We start from the raw sequence: 22,456 nt of genomic DNA on the forward strand, positions 1-22,456 counted from the left end.
CCGTTAGTCACAGGGAGAGGCAGAGGGCTGTGGCTGCTGGTAATGAGTAGGCTTTTTTTCTAGCTTTAAAAAACTGATTAGATTTTATTCACACACTTTGCAACTTTAGGTGTCAGAAATTTTATTTTAAATGTAAACAACATTATTCAGGGCTGACTTCTGTACCCGTTACAATCTTCTTGTGCTTGAGTGGCGATGCCGTGCAGAATACAAGCGTCTCTCCCATCCGTAGAAACCATCCTTGGGCTCAGCATGCAAAAAGAGAGCAGGAAATAATAGTGGCACTCCAAGCGACATCACAGGAGTATCCCCTCCCCACACCAGAATGCTGTGATAATGACTGATTCAAGGATGCGAAACATCAATTGTCATCTAGGATATGTGGCAAAACAGTAGCTGTTAGGATTAACCAGAGCAAACCTGAATTAGGAATTGAGACTGATCAGCTGATTAGCAATGGGGATTAGGGAATTAGTAGATTAGGGAAAGATACAAAGTGGATTAGAAAAAACATCTGAGGATATCAGTGTAATCTGCAGTCTAATCCTAGGCGGAGAGTGCCTCAGATGAGGCAGATGAGGTACATCCTCTTGATTTAATTTAAATACTTTTATTATTTAATTTGGGGATTGAAAAAAACTTCAAACCTTAGAAGTCCGCAAACACGTGAAAAAAACTTTTTTTGAGGCAATTGTTCTTGCATGGTGGGGAATCTTGGGAGCCGTAGTTTGTCCAGTGTGTTGAGTGTTGTTAGGAGACCTGTTTCCCCCCTCAGAGAGCATACAGGTTAACATTTACAGACATCCTTTCTCCTGCAGCCACCTGCACCCATCAAGAAGCTTCTCTGGATGGTAGGAGGCTCTCCTGAATAAGGTTTTGTTGTTTAGTCATTTAGTCGTGTCCAACCCTTCGTGACCCCATGGACCAGAGCACACCAGGCACTCCTGTCTTCCACTGCCTCCCGCAGTTTAGTCAAACTCATGCTGGTAGCTTCGAGACAACTGTCCAACCATCTCGTCCTTTGTCGTCCCTTTCTCCTTGTGCCCTCCATCTTTCCCAACATCAGGGTCTTTTCCAGGGAGTCTTCTCTTCTCACGAGGTGGCCAAAGTACAGTTGTGCCTCACAAGACGAAATTAATTCGTTCCGCGAATTTTTTCGTCTAGCGAATTTTTCGTCTTGCGAAGCATGAAATCCCATAGGAATGCATTGAAAATCAATTAATGCGTTCCTATGGTCAAAAAAAGTCCAAACAAAGCCAAATTTGGTACAACAAGAGTTTATTAAGTGCTCTTTAAAGTCACACATACTGTAAAGAGCATTTCAAAATTCAAACCCAGATTTTTTTTTTAAAAACAGCAGAGTGGCCCAATGGTCACAGAAAATCATAAAAATGCAGAAAAAAACAAGCTTCCAGATTCTTGCAAACCCCTCCCCAACTGTTCCCCCAGCCACCCAGCACACAGAAATTCAAATCCAGAATTTTTTTAAAAAAACAGCAGAGTGGCCCAAAGGTCACAAAAAATCATAAAAATGCAGAAAAAAAAACACAAGCTTCCAGATTCTTGCAAACCCCTCCCCAACACCAAGTCCTTGAATTCCAAACACCCCAACCCAAAATCCAAAACCCCCCCAAAAAGTTTTAAAAGCTTAACTTACCAAATGGCTGCAAAAGAAGTTTTGGAAAAGCTTCAAAAATCACCAAAGTCTTTAAAAACCTCAAAAAAGGCTACTATGTACACTGCGTTCTATGAGTTGCTCCTCGAAGTCAAGTCGCAACTGTATTAACGGTGTTAAGAAAAAGGAAACAAACTTGCAAGATGTTTTCGTCTTGCGAAGCAAGCCCATAGGGAAATTCATCTTGCGAAGCAGCTCAAAAAACGGAAAACCCTTTCGTCTAGCGAGTTTTCCGTCTTGCGAGGCATTCATCTTGCGAGGTACCACTGTATTGGAGTCTCAGCTTCACGATCTGTCCTTTCAGTGAGCACTCAGGGCTGATTTCCTTCAGAATGGATAGGTTTGATCTTCTTGCAGTCCATGGGACTCTCAAGAGTCTCCTCCAGCACCATAGTTCAAAAGCATCAATTCTTCGGTAGGTTGGGGCATTGTGGACTGCTGCCAAAATCAGAATTTGATCCTAACATAAATTGAAATAAGGAAGTTCACGGAAAGTGGGTTTCTCCTCCCCCACAGCCCCCCACCTGTGTTGTTCAGGAAGAGCCTTTAAGCACCTGGAGAAGCTTGCAGAGGGAAGGAGGGGACAGGGTACTTTCTTTAAGTTTTTTATTTAAAGGCAGTTATAAACTGCTAAATATTTTGAAATCTTAGCGACTTGGAATTCAAGCCATTACTTTTAGAAATTGTATCTAAAGGGTTTTTTTTTTGTATTTTATGGTTTTACAGTACGGATTTATGGATAGCTTGTTCAGTTCTTGCTTGGCATAGAATCATAGAATCATAAGGGACAACACAGATCATCTAGTCCAACCCCCTGCAATGCAGGATTTCTTTTCCCAACGTGGGGCTCGAACCCATGGCCCTGGGATTAAGAGTCTCATGCTCTGCCAACTGAGCTATCCCAGAGCTGTAATAATTTATTTTTATAAATCTGCCCCACATGGTAAAATGACACCCCAAATTTTTTTGGGGGAAAGAAAACATTGTACACTGAAGACAGCTATAAGTTAAGTACACTGAAATATAGATTTCTTATGAAAAGCAGTTTCCCATTAAGGCACTACAAGCTGGCTGTGAAAATTAAAGCAGAAATTTGTGAAGAAATTGCAAGCTGTTTTTTTTTTAAGTCCTCCTTTTCCTTGTGTATTTCTGGATGTAGACTATAAATAATAAAAATATATTATTTATATATTAATAAATAGCATTTATTTATATTATATTTATTACTATAATATGCATTTATATTATATGAAATTATTATTTTATTTTATTACTCCTGAATGACTTACATCTGTCGTGTATTACTCAAGAGCTTTCACATAAGTAGTCCATGAGCGGGAAAGAAGCTATGGTGTATACAAATCTATTAGTATTAACATATATAAATGAAACCCATCAATTAAATAAAAGTATATGAAATGAATTGGGAGACTTGTCTAATGAATTCATAAAAGCCCTGGAGTCTAATACACATGTTCCCTGCTGATAGTAGGTTAAGTCAGATCCATTATTTATTTATTTCATAAAATTTATACACCACTTGATTGTAGAAAACCTCAAGATTGTTTACAATAAAATCAAGAAAATATCACATCCATACTTTAAAACACACAGAAGTCAAAATACTAAAACAGATTAAAATTATCTCATGATGGGGTCACCAACCTGGTGCCCCCAAAGGCCTCTGAATAGAGGCACCAGACTCAGCTGTCTTATTTTAAAGCACTTTCTGTTAAAGGAGCTAGCCTGACCGCTCCTACCTGTCGCTTTTAGCCAAAAGTGAAGTCAGAGCTGTAAATCATTAAGTAGGTTGTGTGGACACCAGGCAATAGTAATCCTTAGGATCTAAATAGGGCTGAATTCATAAAGGTGTAATTGGAGTAATTGCACCAGAGCCCATGCTAGGATGTGCCGCAGACTCTGAGCTTTCATTTAAAAAAACAAATCTCTAGTACTTTTAGATAAGAAGGTATGTGCAGACAACCTTTTAAGCTGGGATCACTAACCCAGAGCAGGTGGAGAGACAATAGCAATGCTTCCTCCAGCTGTGCAGCACAGACCACTTGGTGGAGTTGGAAGGGCCCACCCCCTTGCCACTCTGATTGGCTGTATTAACTCCACCTCCCCTTTCCAGAGAGAAGGACTTCCCCAGGCAGTTGTGGGACAAAGATGGAAAGAAAAGGGTAGGATAAGTCAAACTCTTTAGGTTTTTGGAGGGTGCATGGACTGAGGGAAAGGTTGAGGCTGTTTCACCTCCTTTGTTTGGCTTCCCATAGAAATACTTTTTGAGAAGGTGGGGGAGAGATTGTTCCCAAGTGGTTTTAATGTGGGACAGTGCAGAGACTTTATCATGATCAAAATATTTTCCCCAAGTGTTCCCAATTTTTTTGGGGGGGGGGCACCCACTTTTGGGGGGGCACCCATTTCAGAGACATTCGTATTATCATTACTTTTTCCTCCTGTCTGGCCCACAGCAGGGATTGTTCCCAACTTGTTTTAGGAGCACAGTGTGAAGGCAGAAACATGATTATTGTCTCATACATTCCCAATTTTGACCATAGTCACATTTATTTAGGTGAAAAAATAGGGTCCCCACAAAGGATTGCACACAGGACCCCTCAGAACATTAATCCACCACCAACAGTCTTATATAATCTTATCTGGAAGCCATGCAGCAGACAGTATTATAGCACGTAACAATTCAAACATTTGCAGACGACTAAAAGTGTCTATGACTGTGCAATTAGACCACAGGGTTTAATCCATTTAATTTACATTTATTAACCCACCTCAGCATTTTTCATATAGGGAAGCTAATATTTTGTCTTGTTTTAAAATTCATTTTTCACCATATATCTCCTTTAAATTAGGTAAGCAACTTGTTAGTTTGTTTTCTGTCTCACAGGATCTGTTTGTGCCCAAGGCAAACTTAAACAGCTGTGTTCCAGGCAGAAATGGGAAGATCATGTGACAGATGGGAAGGGCTTAGGAACCAGTAGGAAACTAATCCCTTTCAGGGCCACTTCAGGCAAATATCATACTACTCAGCAGTAGGTGAGTGGAGGGAAATGACGGGCCAATAAACTATCTTTTGCTTCCAAGGACTAGGTGAAAATGCATACAGCTTTAACGTACCTTTGCCAACGTTTTGAGCTTGTGGCCCCATTCTAATGAATATCTAGCAGCATGCATTTCCTGCCTACTCCTTAACTAATGCATTTTTAAGAAGCCCAAAATTTTTTTGTTGTAGAGGGGGGAATTTCTACCTTCTCCACAATTTATAACATGGGAAAAGAAATTCATTTGGACCATCTTAGCATTTTCCTGGCAAATTAATAGCACTATATCCTGTCATATATCTCTCAGCCTTGATGGTAAGTTTAAAAACAAAACTATAAAGTGCAGAGAGAGAAGCGGAGAAAACAGGATTCACAGGGCTCTTTGGGTATTTGATAGATTTCCCAACCTCTAGCATATGGTGGTGCTAGTACTTTATTTTTCAGCCAGCCAGCCAGCCAGCATGATTATTCATTTTACAGTTCTATCAGCCTCATAGTTACTGCCAGAAAGAGAATCTCATCATAGCTGAAAATACAAGCACACATGCAGCAGCAGAAACCACTCAATGGGAAAGACATTTTAATGTCTCTTGCTCCAGCTTTTGTCTCAGAATGAGAAGATTGGCTGCAACTCAGATGATCCTGTCAAAGTAGGTGACTATCTTACTTTCTTGAATGTTTGTGGTATTGGCATTTTTTTAAAGACGGCTATAAGTTAACTACACACCTAGGAGTTATGTGTGTGATGTGGGATATAGTTACTCATGTTCCCGTAGCAGTGAATGCATCCAATGATTGCATTCCCACCCCCACACCCCGAATAGTGGCTGAGGACGGTGTTGCTATCTGGAAGCTGTGTCTCCGGCTGTGGAAAACTGACATCTGGAGCAGTAATTACTGGGGATGTAGGGGGAAAAAAATTAAGTGCTTCCTTTTTCGCAGAGCAGGAATAACAGTCTGTCTTCAGCACTCTGGGGGAAAAAATGTTTTTAGAACTCACTTGGTTGAAGTGTCATATTGTAAGGATACCTGCAGGGAACCACATGGATCTTTCCATTCAGTTATTTATGAATGAAGCCAGAAGCAACTATGCGACTTCGGGCTTCAAAGGCTGTTTTAACTTTGTGTGTGTGGCATGTGTATGTGTAAAGGTAACGTTAAGAACATCATCCTCTATGCAGTTCTGCAGCAAGACAAACTTTCAGCTGCAAAGCAAATTAATTCACATTTCAGTTTATATGGCATTAAATACGGCAGATGTTTTAGAGTGAAAACTGTACCATGTAAGCAGACCACTGTCTAGGCAGACAGGACAATTCACGCTTCTTTCACCTGCAAGCTCTAAATTCAGGCTGAGCGTGATCAGTGCAGCGCTGTGGGATTGGCTCTTAGTTGCTTGGCTGCCAAAATTCAAATGACTCCCAGAGCGAGAGCTTCAGGGTCTAGAGGTCAAGTTGGGAGTGAAGTTCCTTGTGCAATATCACTTGGAAGAACGGTGTGTTCTCAACTGTACAGAAAGCATTGAAATGTCAGAGTGGATGCCCTATCCCCGCTCCCCAATTTATCTTAATTCGTGAAAGAATTATGTCTAATATTAAATATAAAAGAGAATGTGTAGGCATATACGCATGGGGCACATGTAAAATACTAAAAAATTTTTCTTTCCAGTAGCACCTTAAAGACCAACTAAGTTAGTTCTTGGTATGAGCTTTCGTGTGCATGCACACTTCGTCAGATACACTGAAACAGAAGTTGCCAGATCCTTCTATATAGTGAGAAGGTGGGGAGGGGTATTACTCAGAAGGGTGGTGGGAATGGGTGGTTGGCAGATAGTTGAGATGAGCCTGTTGACGGCTCTTAACGACTGCAATAGGTCTTACAGGAAAAAGCAAGGGGTGAGAAGGTGAAAAATGGCTTTGTCATGTATAATGAGATAAGAATCCAATGTCTTTGTTCAGACCAGGTCTCTCCATGGTTTTAAGTTTGGTAATGAGTTGCAATTCAGCAGCTTCTCTTTCCAGTCTATTTCTGAAATTCCTTTGTAGTAATACAGCTACTTTGAGATCTTGTATAGAATGTCCTGGGAGATTGAAGTGTTCTCCTACTGGTTTCTCTGTCTTGTGATTCTTGATGTCCGATTTATGTCCGTTTATTCTTTGGCGTAAGGTTTGGCCTGTTTGTCCAATATAGAGAGCTGAGGGACACTGTTGGCATTTGATGGCATATACAATGTTAGACGATGAGCAATTAAATAGTCCCGAGATGGTATATGCCATCAAATGCCAACAGTGTCCCTCAGCTCTCTATATTGGACAAACAGGCCAAACCTTACGCCAAAGAATAAACGGACATAAATCGGACATCAAGAATCACAAGACAGAGAAACCAGTAGGAGAACACTTCAATCTCCCAGGACATTCTATACAAGATCTCAAAGTAGCTGTATTACTACAAAGGAATTTCAGAAATAGACTGGAAAGAGAAGCTGCTGAATTGCAACTCATTACCAAACTTAAAACCATGGAGAGACCTGGTCTGAACAAAGACATTGGATTCTTATCTCATTATACATGACAAAGCCATTTTTCACCTTCTCACCCCTTGCTTTTTCCTGTAAGACCTATTGCAGTCGTTAAGAGCCGTCAACAGGCTCATCTCAACTATCTGCCAACCACCCATTCCCACCACCCTTCTGAGTAATACCCCTCCCCACCTTCTCACTATATAGAAGGATCTGGCAACTTCTGTTTCAGTGTATCTGACGAAGTGTGCATGCACACGAAAGCTCATACCAAGAACTAACTTAGTTGGTCTTTAAGGTGCTACTGGAAAGAAATTTTTTTTTTTTTGTTTTGACTATGGCAGACCAACACGGCTACCTATCTGTAAATGTAAAATACTAACAGTGTACCGTATTTTTCGCTCTATAGGGCGCACTGGACCATAGGGCGCACCTAGTTTTTTTTGGGGGGGAATAAAGGGGGAAACCCCCCCCAGCCCCAAACAGCAAAGAAGCCAAGACAGCCAGCAGGATCCATCCCGCTGGCTGTCTTGGCTTCCTCTTTAGCCATGCACAACCTCTCCAGCCGGGAGAGGCTGTGCGCGGCTTTGGCAGAAGTCAAGACAGCTAGCGGGATGGATCCTGCTCACTGTCTTGGCTTCCTTTTTAGCCGCGGGGCTGGGGCAGGGAAGCCTGAGCTTCCCCCGACCCCAGCCCCCAGAACGGGTCCGGGAGCGGGGGTGAGGTTACGCGCAATCTCGCCTTTGCTCCCGGAGCTTGCTGCTATCCGCAAGCCTTCTGAGCCCGGCGGGAACTCCCGCGGGCTCCCACGGCTTGCGGAGAGCTTCCTGAAGCCTGGAGAGCGAGAGGGGTCGGTGCGCACCAACTCCTCTCGCTCTCCAGGCTTCAGCGAAAGCCTGCATTCGCTCCATAGGACGCACACACATTTTCCCTTCATTTTTGGAGGGGAAAAAGTGCGTCCTATAGAGCAAAAAATACGGTAATTCTAACTACCCCCTATCAGAAATCCTATTGCAGTCAGTAGGGCACAGATAAGTGGAGTGTAGGGGTCGGGAGAGAATTAAAGCCAAAAATTAATTCAGTCAATTCATATCATAACACAAGCAGAGTTTACAACAGAGGAAAAACAGTCAGAAACAAAAGGGGAAGAGAGGTTGCTTCTTTACATGCTTTTTGGAGGTAGGATTGAGGTGGCAGTCCTGTGCCCTTACCGGGGAGTAATGCCCATGGAATTCAATAGGGCATCCTTCTGACTTACTGTGGTTAGGAATGTGCTGCAAGTCAGGTAAGAAAGAGAAGGCGAGGGTTTAAGCAAATGGATCAGCACTCCCTGTATTTTAAAATCCCCCTTTGTAAGTTTGTGGTGGTGGTGGGGAAATACAGAACTGATATTTCTGTTTACCTAATGGAGCATTTTATCCCTCTTTTGTATCCTTTTCTCAAATGGCACCAGGGTGAGTTCTCTCATCTTGAGTTAACTTGGCCACCCATATCATCCCGCAAAGCGGTAAAGGTGATTTTACCATGATGTTTGGTAGACAAACTGTAAACCTGTGGGCTCAGTATCTTCTTAGAACGCAGAGGAAAAGGTAGTGGTCAACTTGGACAGGACGCTTCCTGAAAACCTTTGGTCACACTTTTGAAGCTAACATGTAACAGAATAATTACACTCACTCTGTATTAAGACTTATGTATTAGCTTTTTGATAGATGGGGTGGGGGGGTAGGGAGACATTTTTTCAACAACATAGGAATTCCTGTTTTTCAACATCTCCATGAAATGGATTATGTATCCTTGCTGCAGCCTTACACCAGGTGACACCACTTGTCTACTTAATCCAGTGTTGTCTACTCCAGCAGGAGTTTCCCAGGGTCTCAGATATTTCCCATCATCTGATTCTTTTAACTGAATATGCCGGAAACTGAACCTGGGATCATCTGCATGCAAAGCAAGTGGTCTGCCAGTACCACTGAGATATGGGCCCTCCCCACCAAGGAACTTTGCTTTAACCTTGTATACTTGCACTGCTAGATGGCTCTAATTCGAGAATTTAGATGTGTTGCTTCAGCACTTGGGATCCCTGTGGTCCAAATGTACCCAGTACAACAGCTCACATTGATTTTCCCTCCAAGCTACACACCTAACTGGGGCTTACGTGGAAGCAGCACAAGCTTGTGCAGCCAACATGACTGGGCTTTTGTTTGCTTGTGTGTGTGTGTGTGGGGGGGTTCTTCTCCTTCTCCTGGTTGGCTACTAGACCTGCCAAGGCTTCATTACCTTGTTACTAGTGTTCTGTGTTGAATTAATTGCATTTTGTTTTAATTGGCTGTAGTGATACAATTACCACTACTAATTCTCATTTGCTATTACTCCATGGTGTGGGTGCATCTCTGCTAGCTACTCTTAAAGTGGAGCCAATCTGCCACATACATACATTATTTCTTGCCAAAGAAACAAAACAAGACAAATGCCTAAATGAGGCATAACACAAGTAGGAGTCCATTCTACTATCCTGTCAGGAAATATGCAAATACCACCTAGCCAGGAATACCATTTTATGTAACATAGGTTGCAATCCTATACCCACTTAGCTGGGACAAACCACACTGGACACAATCTGAATAGACATGCATATGACCTATCTAATTGAAATGGGATTCTGTTTTAGCCATGCCAAGTTTATTTTCCTCTCACTGATCTTTGAATTGAATATCCATACAAGTTACATACATTCATGCATCTCTGCATTCTGAGTTTTTGAAAACAAGAATTGAGATGTTGCTTCATCCCCCACCAGCCCATGACCTGGAGACACAGCTGAGCAGCTTTTATTGAAAAGCTGCCTACATGCACAGCAGAACTGCACGGAGCTGTACTCCTTTAGATTGCTGGCGGTAGATCATGTGTTTAAATGCTTCCTGGATTTCATTTCTTGCACAAAGAAATCTAGTTTGTGGGTAAAGACTGTAGCACCATTTCTTCTATCTAAAGGACATTTTTAAAATGACTCCTATTAAAAACATAGGGACACAGGTGGCGCTGTGGGTTAAACCACAGAGCCTAGGACTTGCCGATCGGAAGGTCGGCGGTTCGAATCCCCATGACGGGGTGAGCTCCCGTTGCTCGGTCCCTGCTCCTGCCAACCTAGCAGTTCGAAAGCACATCAAAGTGCAAGTAGATAAATAGGTACTGCTCCGGTGGGAAGGTAAACAGCGTTTCCGTGCGCTGCTCTGGTTTGCCAGAAGCGGCTTAGTCATGCTGGCCACATGACCCGGAAGCTGTATGTTGGCTCCCTTGGCCAATAAAGCGAGATGAGTGCCGCAACCCCAGAGTTGGCCACAACTGGACCTAATGATCGGGGTCCCTTTACCTTATTAAAAAACATACTTTACCCCAGTATAGTCTGAAGTGATGTAGTTCCACAAAAAACACAAGAGCTTACCTGTAGTTTGAAGGTTAGCAAATTTCTCTCAGTCTGATTTAGAAACAGTGCCTTTAAACATGCCTTTAAACTTTTCGGATCTGAATTGGTATTTCAGGCTTTCCCAAATAGTATTCTGGACATATGATTCAGAGATGACTTCACACTGTGAACTGAGCCCTCTGACCTTGAACTATTAATCCTCCCCACTCTTCCTACTGAATGCAGCTTTGTGCTCCTTATTTAAAGCAAGAGGTCATGGCCACAAGACTCAACCCATAGCAGGAAGGCTGCATTTGTTGCAGAGGTTCTCTGCAGCATCCATGTGCATATCACATGTGTTCATTGGAGCTAGTCAAGTCTGGTATTTTTTGGGTATGTTACCGTATTTTTCCGTGTATAAGATGCCCCCATGTATAAGACGACCCCTATTTTTTTAAAACCCAAAATTAAGAAATTAAGTTGTTTAGCTTTTGGGGGGTGGGCTGGGGGAGGTCACTTCCGCCAATCGCTCACTCCCCTGCCCGCCACTGCTGATCGCTTTGCATAGCCACTGCTGATCGCCGCACCTCGCCGCAGCCAACAATCGCCTGCCATCACCTGCCCGCCTCGTCACAGCCGCCAATCGCCTGCCCAATTCTGCAGCCACAGCAATCGCCAGCAAGCCTTGCCACAGCCACCAATCACCCTCCCAATTGCCGCTGCCAATCTCTTGCTTGCTTCTGCCATAAATCACACATCCCCGCTTTGTATTCACTATCCATGTATAAGACGGCACCCAATTTTTGCCTAATTTTTTTAAAGCAAAAAGCATCGTCTTATACATGGATTTTACTAGACATAGAAATCCAGATGAAAATCCAAGGTGGCATCTCTAGTATCAAAACAGCATGTTTCTATCTGCATACCTTATAGCCAGTGTGGGGAACCTTTGGCTCTCCAAATGTTGCTTTAATACAATTCCCACTGGCCATGCTTTTTGGGGATGATGGGAGTTGTGTGTCAGCAACATCTGCAGAGCCTTACCTGCCTTATAGCAAGGTAGAGCAGAAGGAATTACATGCATTTTACACAAACTTGCTACCTCCCACATTGTTTTGCATACTTTAATTGTTTTCCTCGCTTTTGCAATTTGTGTCAACATTTTATAAATCACAAGTTTATTTAGGTTCTAATGAGGCATTTCTCCTAAAGTCTTGAAAACAAAGAATACCAAATAGTGAAGAGATGCCTTGGTACTGATGATATAATATTAAAGCCCTATTGCATGCTCTAACACCTGTATATGGTTTTTTTTTGCGGTTTGTGTTTGGTTAGAGGTACTGCTTGTGGTTCTGCTGATCTGAAAGACCTGTAGGAAATGAAAACTACTGTAGCTTCATTGGCTATTAAGGACAGCTGCAGTGAAATATATGCATTCCTGATGTTATTTAAGGTACTGTGTGTGTGTGTGTGTGTGTGTGTGTGTGAGAGAGAGAGAGAGAGAGAGAGAGAGAGAGAGTGAGAGAGAGTTCTAATGCCCAACTACAGGAATGTCAACCATGGCTTGCATTCAACTCACCTTGTATGCCAGTGGAAGCCAGCACAAAGGCTCTTGCTAACACAATGGAGCTTTCCCCCCAGGCACCCCCATGTCTCCCATTCCACTCCGGAGGGTCAGGCGAATCTACAAAACCCAGTTGGAGGAGAGGGGAGATTTGGCAAGCAGAAATGCTTGTGATGATGGAGTGATCAGAAGACTGGCATTTAATTTCCCCCCATACTATTAACAAGTTAACCATATTGTTACACAGTATAAGCAGATGTACTGGGTTGTAGGAACTAATGAAGTTTAGGAAGCTGCACTCGATTTATAGCTCTCCTATCAAATTGAGATGAAATGAGGCAGTCCAGGTGATGTAGAGTTTCTCATAAGAAAAGGGCATGTTTGTTTAGGAATGTTTGAACAATTGGTGCAACTATCAATACAATTTGGAGAAGGCATGGAAACCTAATCCCTGATATTGGTGAACAGACTATTGTGGATGACTAGATTATAGTTGCAGATGCTGTGCACTTTCTGACCTAGGGTCATAATGGGTCCTTAACTTTGTGTCTTGCCCCTCAGTGTAAGAAAACAAACCAAGGTATTTGTCACTGCATAAATTTGAGAATGTTAAAAGCATGAAAGAGAGGCTCATGCCATGAGCCCCACAGTATTGTTAGGATCAGGCTTAGGCTGGCAGACTGACACAGGAGATGAAGAAGAAACAGAAGAGGGGGCTGAATGGTGGGAACCTACTTTGAAAGGGGGGATCTCCTCTTTCAACCCTGGTGTCAGATGGTTTGGAAAGAGAAGCAGGGATACCAGCTCTTTCCTCTTACCTTTTAGCAACGTGGAGAACCTCAGTGGAGGCTGAAGAGGGCTTTGATCAGCTGAGGGGAACGTCTGAACAGGAGGTGGTAGTGATTGAACAGGAGTCTGAACAGGAGGGCGCGGTCTTGGCGCACAGAACCAGGCACGGTCTTTTCAGATGGGAGCAGACCCACCAGCTCTGACAGAGCACATGTTTGCAAGCTTAGCATTCCTGTGAGGCAAGAGTCTCATGAGCAAGCATGCTATGCCTCATCCCCAAAAGCTGGTGGGAAGGGTGGGGAAGCTATTGGATCATCTTTGTCACTTCCGTACAGTTCTGTATTTCTTGTCTTGCTTGTGAAGTCCTGAAGTGACTCCAGAGTACAGTGTCTGCTGTTGAGCCTGTACCATTACTTGTCTGAATAAAGATCTCTTCCTTATTTACAAGTAAAGAGCCTGTGTGTGTGTGTGTGTGTGTGTGTGTGTGTGTGTGTGTTGGGTGGGAGCCAGGATAGGCTTGCTGTATCTTTGTGGTTTGCCCTTTGCTGATGTGGTATTGCTGTTGCTTCTGAACTTGTGGGAAGTCCATTACACTGTCAGCATTGCCAATTCTCCTGTTTAATGCAAAAGGAATTTGGGTGCATTTTCTCTTGCTGCTGCTCATATTGGGCACAGTTCTGATTCAGTGCCACAGAAATATGGAGTTGTTGGCATCAAGAGACAATGGAGTGTGGCTCCAGTGGTGAAGTCATACCGTTGAAGAATCACAGTGCCTGCTATGGTGGGAGGCCTTCTTAACTGTGCCCGTTAATTGAAATCTGACATGAGCAAAGACCTCCCTGGTCCAGTTTAAATTACAGCAGATGGTCAGGGCAAATTGGTGGGCATGGAGAGATGAGCAAGAGCACAGGTTTCAGTGAGGAAGATGCTAGGCTTCACAAGCTGCTCAGGAAACATGACTTTCCACACTCAGCGCCTGCTCCAAACAGCTGTGAGCCTGCCTTGCACTCTAAGGGCAAAATCATCCCCATAGTAAATGATTTTCCCAGTTCATAAAAATGACTTAACAACCACTAATGTATAAATATAAGCCACAATTCTGATGTTGGCTACATGTGGTTCAGTGGAACTAAAGCAGTGGTAGGGGAACCCTTTTTGGAGCAGGGGCCACATTCCATTCTAGGCAGTCTACTAGAAGCCACATGCCAGTGGTGGGCAGGGCCAGAGGTACAAGGAGGTGGAGCAACAAAGTCAGATAAAATACCTGCATAATAAGCTAGTTTTATACACCCTCCTGTATACCCCTCTAGGCAAGCAAGTTCAACATTCCAGCCAGGCAACACTCAAGCAAAATGTAAAGCAGGAACAGTGAGAGTTGTGGGCTGGAGAGAGGGGATGTGGCTGAGGAGGGGTGTGTGACTTGAGGACAGTCCTGAAGACCAGACAGAGAGCATGGAAGGTCACAGGTTCTCTATCACTGGACTAAACATGTAGGACCAAAGTAATTTTTGATTAGTAAATGTTCTGAATTCCTTTTCCTGACTCAAAACCACCAGTATTGAAGGTTTTCTTGGTAATAAATTAAACATGTACACTTTTACTCTGTAGTTACAAGCATTCAGTGAAATGGCATAACAGAAACTGAGAGAACTTTATGGAAAAGGATACAGAAAAGTTAATTATAATATAAATCATATATAGAAACCTCATTTGGCAAATAACATTCCATTTTATATTTTCTTAATCTGGCAGGAGAGGGAAGCTCTGTTTTCTTAATAAGGGCAAATCTCAAAGATTTTCAAGCCAGCAATGAGCAAATCATTCTTGGCAAATATATTCTTGGGTGGTGTATACAATGGATGAACCCTGATCCTCAGGACACTGAGATTCAGTATGTCTCCTCCAGAAGGAGAAATCTGTGATTTAAGCCCTGGAAAGTTCAGACCCAGTTGGAATGTACATCTTCTTTAGCTGAGTCAACACAGAGGTAGTAAAGAGTTCAAGAGCTTCTTAAAATGCAATTGCAGATGGTAAAAATACAGACTTCATCTGCAAACTATAAATGGAAGAGTTTGGGACATTATAATGAAGATCTCCTTTTATCCTACCAGATATATCAAAATCTACTACTGTGAGCAACTTACTCATAGGAAGAGTCAGCATAAATCTTTGAGAGAGAATTTTCAGTCAAGGTTTGGGGAGTAAGACATAAGGAAGATAAGGATGAAAAAGACCCATAACTCAGTGGCAGAGCATGTGATCTGAATGCAAGTGAGCACTAATTTGTCTCCTAAAGGTCATCTAAGGGACCTTGAGATCCAGGAAAGTTATTTTCCCACCACACTCCCAGTACTGGGCTGTAGATGGATTGCTGGTTTGGCTCCAGATAAGGCATGTACTCATATTTTAAACCAGTAGTCTCTTAATAACAACCTAGACAGGAGGAACTCTTATTTGAGATATATACCACCAATGAAGGTACTAGTGCAGCTGGTTCAGGTACAGCCTAATTTCTCTCTTCAGCAGTGTACCTTTCATATTTAGATGGTTGAACTCAATCCTAAAGCTATATTGAGATGTTTATTAATAACCCTCTGCCATGTGAGATGAATCCATAATGAAGGAAAATGTGATTTAAGTGACTTTACACCATCCCATTCCTTTCTGGAAGCAAGGACAAACTATTCCAAAATAGTCTTATGATGTGCTTTGCAGATGTGGAATTTTGTGGTTACAAAGAGCATTAAGAAATTATTTGTGAATTAGCACTCTAACTAGTCTTCTAAAAAGACAGGCTGGTGGACAGGAGTAGATGTGCTAGTGGTTGAAGGACTCTGCCCAGACTCTTGGAAAAGACTTCTTTCTGATCAGCAGATCTTATGCAGCCCTTCATCAGGAACAGACCCACACATTGCACAAAACACCACTGAGGAATATCCCTTTAATAAAATACTTAGTTTCCTACAGTGAAACCCAGTGTTGGAACACTAATAAGCATGGGGTTTTGTGCAAACGGAACTAGCAGTTCCCAGAACCATATCCTTATGGGGCAGATGATGCAGAACAGAAACAATTTTACACCATCTACAACATAATGAGGCTAGAGTCATTGAATTGAAACTGAATAAGTGCCTTTGACTTCAGTCAGTGTTCATCAGTTTCTCCACCCTAACTGATTCAGGGCTGAAGACCTAATTCAGTTTTGACTGGTACTGGTAACACAAAAGCCTGAAGGGTACAATTTTTAAAGAAAAAAATCAATGTTGCATGGTAAATAGAATCAGATGGACCAACAACTATGAAATTACACAGTTCATTTCCAGGTAAATGGTGGATTGCTTTTCCAACTTAATATTTTGTTCTTTTTATTGGGCATTTGAAACATGCCACAGAGTGCGTGCAGAGTAGACCACACAGATGGAAACACTGAAGAGACGCAAAAATATATTTGCATGGTTTAATAACAAAACTCCTCTAACATACATCTTACATAGTGTTTATAATCATCACCCATCCATGCACCAGGGAGGCAGAGTAAGGTACATACAGCACATTATATGCCATTCACAATTGCTGACACAGCTAATTACAGCAACTTATCAGCTCCCGTTGCTTGGTCCCTTCTCCTGCCAACCTAGCAGCTCGGAAGCACATCAAAGTGCAAGTAGATAAATAGGTACCGCTCTGGCGGGAAGGTAAACGGCGTTTCCGATTAGTTGTGCTGTAGAAGGCGTGCTGGGGAGACCACACATTACAAGGAATGCAGAAGTAACTTTTGCTAGGTTTTAATAACAAAAACAAAAACTCATTTTACATTAATTATAATATATCAATAAGCATGACCTAACCACCAACCCATCCAACAGGGTACTGAGAGAGCTAGGTGCTGCTCTTTATATATTATACCCAACAGCTTAATCATCACAACTTAACAGCACTTGCTATACTGCTTCACAGCTGTAAAACTAGGTCACGTTATTTGCTCTGGCCCTTAAAGAAATACACATCTTGTGGAACAATAATGAACCTTCAAATTTAAAGAGACCATTCAACATCCGTATGCTGCTCTGGTTTGCCAGAAGCGGCTTAGTCATGCTGGCCACATGACCTGGAAGCTGTATGCTGGCTCCCTTGGCCAATAAAGCGAGATGAGTGACACAACCCCAGAGTCGTCCGGGACTGGACCTAATGGTCAGGGCTCCCTTTACCTTTATCAGCTAATTACAGTGACTTATCAGCACCTGCTACGCAGCTGTAAAAACTAGGTCAGGATATGCATCCTGGCTTTTAAAGTGGTACACACAATAATGAACAATAACAATAATGAACCCTAACATTTAAACAAACAAATCAACAGTTTTTTGTCCATTGCCTTATCAAAGGTCTTAAGCAACTGGAAACTTTCCTTTATGCCCAGTACATTATCATACTATTGTTCCTAGATAACATTGACTGATTCATTTTAACATTGACTAACTCATCTTATTCTTTGCAACAATCTTCGTTTTTGCAATTTGTAGATTGTGAGTTGACTATTAGTCACCTCTTAATCAGACTGTGCTTCTGTGGCTCCTTTTACTCTTATTCCATAGGTCAACTCACTTGTTGTTTTTGTGTTTATTGTTTTTGAACTTCATCCAGCATGTCAATATCTTTCTGGCAGTGTTGAGCCTGGAATGTCATGTGGAAGTACAAAGGCAACAACCAGTTCATTTATTACCTTGTTTGCCTCTTTCCCTTGGCCAACTCTTGGTTCCCTTCCTTTCACTAGAGATGCTGTTGTTGCCACAAACCATCCCAGTCCATATCCCTAAAACTACATATTTGAAAAGCAGACAACCAAGAAAATGTGTCTCTTCCCAAATAGACCTGTGAGATTACTACAGCCATCAGATGATGCTTTGCTGACAGTGTTGTGATCTGCAGAAATCCATCCTGCAAGAACATGGTAGCATGCACTTTGTGGAATGAACTTCCCTGTGCAATGTGATAGGCACGCATGGTGGCTTGTTTCAATAACCTATCTTCTTGCACAGGCATTCTCAGATCATTGATGCCAACTTTTAACTGACCTCCAAGTTCTCATGTGGATGTTCTAGAGTGATGGAGTTCTAGAGTATGGGGAACACCACTGAAAAGGAATTCTCTTTTGGTATTGCACCATGACCTGCCTCCAGAGGCAACACACACGATAATAAAATACATCAGAATGATTTTTGCAAATGTAACTGATATCAGAGGGAGAATGCACCAAATTTTTAAAAAAGAAAGATGCAGATGAGGACGACTACACTTGGTCTTGAACTTACTATTGGAGAGATTAAATCAAGAGAGAAATTATTCCATTTCAGCTGTTGCCCAGTATAATGTGTGTGAAGCACTGAATTTTTAAAAAAGCACTATATGAATGCTAAAAACTATTATGATCATAAAGAGGTGTAGTTCTAGGTACCCTTTTGTGATCCTTACCACAAAATCACGGTTCCATCCCAGTGACGATTTCATAATAAATACGCAGGTAGTTGGTTCTGCCTACATGATTGCGAACTTTGAAAAAGCAACACTGTAACCAACATAAAAGCTGCTTCCGGTGCTATATCAGCTGCACTGGCTCCCGGTGGAGTACAGGATCAGGTTTAAGGTGCTGGTTTTAACCTTTAAAGCCCTATACGGTCTAGGACCCTCGTACCTACGGGACCGCCTCTCCTGGTATGCCCCACAAAGAAACCTACGGTCTGCAAATAACAACACCCTGAAGGTCCCAGGCCTCAGAGAGGTTAGGCTGGCCTCAACTAGAGCCAGGGCCTTCTCGGCTGCGGCTCCAATCTGGTGGAACGCTCTGTCACAAGAGACTAGGGCCCTGCGGGACCTGACATCTTTCCGCAGGGCCTGCAAGACAGAGTTGTTCCACCAGGCCTTTGGTCAGGGCGCAGCCTGACTCCCTCCTCTGGCAACCTGCACAGAGTTTTGCTTAATGGTTGCCATTAACTTGATTTTAATTAATTTTTATAATGAAATATTTTTAGAATGTTGGTTTATTTGATTGTTTGATTATTTGATTGTTGTTAGCCGCCCTGAGCCCGGCTTCGGCTGGGGAGGGCGGGATATAAATAAAATTTATTATTATTATTCCATGTTGTTCTGTCATACTTAAAGCACCATTGAACTAAGCCTGTGTGATACTGATGATAGTACATCGTATTCATATAGCCCTTCATTTATTATTTTTATCTATACAGAGAGTGCTCAAAGCACATTATGAGAAGTGCTTCCCATAATCTCAGCAATTGCTTGCAACCCTGTTGCACAGCAGGCCACCACCATCTCCATAATGCAAATGGGCGGTGGCTAAGGCTTTGAGGCAGTCACCTACCAATGGCTATCTAGTATAAGTTGACAGGGGACGTGTCTCAGCAAGCCTCCTTGGTAGACGGGTGTTTCACATACAAATGTTCTAGTCTCGTGGATTTTTGGAAATGGCATGTCTTAAAATGTGTGTGTTTTTTTTACTGAATATACTCATGATCAAAATATACACATGTAATACTGCAATAGCTCAGCAAAATATGCACTTATAACATGGCGATGTGGAAAATATGAGATACACACACATACAGACACACTTTTCTTCCGTTTCGGTTAATTAGTTAATAATTCTAACCATGACCAAACTAGCACACATATAACATAAACTCAAGAAGCAAACAAAGAAGAGGAGGCAATAGTATGGAGTTTTGGAGGAAAGACATGCTCAGCACTCTAGTCTGATCTTGCTCTCTGGCCTCGCATTGTAAACTTGGCCTCAGTAACATACAGCTGGTATGAACTTAGTGAAAGGCTAAGTTAGGGAAGAGCCAAAATACAGTACATGTCTAAGCACAGTCACATGCAAACACAGAGATGGGAAGAAGGAGCAGATTTCTAGGGAAAGGACCTCTAGAAGGTAGGATTGAGAGTAAAAGTTGCCTTTCCCAGCCCCGATTGAAAATAAAATAGCAAGCAATGAAAAACACTGTGGAATTTCAAAAGGCGTGCATCAGGAGGCTGGGTTTTTTACTGCAGTTTTCTTATACTGTCTTCAGAAATTATTCCATTAAACTGTTATGGGTGGTATTAAACTCAAAGGTCCAGCTCACCTGTGAAAATTGCATGAGACTGAAATAGTGACTTTTCAGACTCATCATTTCAACCCTAAGAAATTTTGCATGGAAAAATAGCCATGGATTAAGCAATTGAATAGTGTTTTGGTGGTTTTTTTTGTACAGAAAACTGCTGTTAACAAGTAAACCTCTTAGTGTATACAGTCGCTCAAGCTTCACAACTTAAAAGCATTTAACTGCAGAAAGATTATTGTTGCCAGCAAAGGAGAGATAAAATCAAGGAGATTTTGTTGTACATGCTTTCTCTTGAGAGTTTTGCCCTAGCAAAGCTTTAATTATGAGAGCTACAGATGTACTTTATACTTAATTAAATGTTCTTTTTTGTGCTATGTTATACATGTATAAGGTGGGTAAATTAGGGTGAAATCTTACCTAAGAATTTCTCCATGACTGCATATAGAATCAAGCTATCATTCAACAAAGCCCACAATTTGCAAGTAAAATAATTATGACCTCTTCTTACAGGGGCAAATATAAATAAGTCTTCTCTCAGACAAGTATTGATTTACATCGAATAAGACTATTATTCTGGCCTGCCACTGCTCAGCCAAAATGGATCTCTACTTCATGCCTTGGTTCGCCATTTGAATAACAAGATGCTGGGTTAGATAAGCCTTTGGTCTGATCCCGTATGGCTTTTAATATCCTTTTAAAACATACATTTGCAACAAAAATAGAAAGTGTGGGAAATCATAATAAATAAAGTAAAGGTGAGAATGAGGAACCGTGATCACATCCTCCATCCTGCATAGCAATGAAACAGTTTATAAAAGAGGCTGACATAGCTTGTGGTGAAGGGGTTCTCTAAAACTACATTTGAGACTTAATTCCACCAGCTTGGTTAGAGAGACTGTATCACAGTAAGGTAATTGTACACTAATAGCATCCCTGTTCTGTCTGTGGCCCAACACCACAAAAATCTTTCAAACCCAGTCTCAGTATGATTTCTTTACGGATGACAACCCACCCCCTCACTCTGTCCCTCTGAACTTGGCTAGTGCTGCATCAAGTACCCAAGTGGACACAGCTGGTTTTGCTCAGGCCATCTACCCATGTTTCGGTTGTACATGCCAAATTGGCCCCCCAGCCACTGTCAAATGAATGGTGGATGTTTTCTTCTTGGCAGACCTCTCATTTAGCAACACCACCACCTGACCAGAGGGTCAATCGGCCAGCACCCTCTGATTCTGAAATATGCTCGAGGGAGGCTACAGACGAGGGTAATTCTCCCAACCTAGCCCACCCCGCCATTGCATATCCACTACTTGTGAATATTGAGAGTAGCCCTACCTTCTTAAACTTTGGCTGAATTGTGCCCATTGTATCTACAGTTGTACCTTGGCTCCTGAACGCCTGGGGAATCAAATGTTCCGGCTCCCAAACGATCAAAAACCGGAAGTGAGTGTTCTGGTTTTTGAACAATTTTTTGGAAGCCGAACGTCTGGTACAGCTTTCGCTATTGTTTCCACCGTGCCTGCGCAATCGAAAACCAATCGGAAGCCGTGCCTTGGTTTCTGAACATTTTGGAAGTCGAACGGACTTCTGCAACGAATTCTATTCAACTTCCGAGGTACGACTGTATAGTGTAGATCTATGTTCAGATAACTAATATGCAGAATTAAACTAGATAACTCTCCAGATCTGTATTTAATGCCCCTTCTGTTTCACAACACACTTGTCTTTGAATCCATTGCTATTGATAGTATCTAATAGGTTGAGGATATTGCTCTTGGCTACTGTCACATAGTAAAAATTAAAGAATGATCAGCAGAAAATTTGTTGTGTTACCAAGAGATTTTTACTGCCTTTTAAACAAAAATACTCAGTAATAGGGATTTGCTATTCACAACAATGTGGAAATAATTATATCCTATCATTAAAGAGAGCTGATACGTTTCAATATGTATGTGTGGTAAGTGAACATGGAACAGCTAGTCAATCTTGTTCTACTGTTTGGAGATAGATTTAGAATTCCCTATTCTCATCCTAAATGAAAATAAAAGTAATGTCTTTAATGAAATTGAAGAAAGCTTCCTTTTGAATTGAGTGTGGCCAGTTATCTAGCTTAAGTGTGACAAGATCCTATTGTGAATGGTTCCTTGGCAGACAAGTAAATTGCATATCACAAGGAGGAAATGCCAAAGCATTTTTGGCTGGTACAAGCAGAAAATGGGGCCAAATAGATGCTTCAGTGAGAATAACACTAAGGCCAGTTAACACAACCTTTTTAATGTCGTGAGGTATGGGTGAAATGATTATTCTCTGAGAGTGGCATGGGACTGGCA

General features: G+C 42.0%; 1 protein-coding gene across 7 annotated transcripts in view; it reads left to right on the forward strand.

Moving 5' to 3' along the window:
- The window catches only part of ESR1 (estrogen receptor 1), a 214,765-nt gene that overhangs the window by 12,952 nt on the left and 179,357 nt on the right, over positions 1-22,456 (forward strand). Inside the window, exon 1 of one of the 7 annotated variants that reach the window (XM_083607969.1) lies at positions 4,686-5,384. The exons of 2 other annotated variants lie outside the window; for them this stretch is intronic. The gene's annotated coding sequence lies outside the window, so the exon portion shown is untranslated. Of the gene's footprint in view, positions 1-4,685; positions 5,385-22,456 lie in introns of those variants that run through there. 4 more of the 7 variants (XM_083607967.1, XM_083607964.1, XM_083607965.1 and 1 more) reach the window with 4 other exon arrangements.

Source organism: Podarcis filfolensis, assembly GCF_964270895.1.
Source record: "Podarcis filfolensis genome assembly, chromosome: 3".
Classification (NCBI taxonomy): domain Eukaryota; kingdom Metazoa; phylum Chordata; class Lepidosauria; order Squamata; family Lacertidae; genus Podarcis; species Podarcis filfolensis.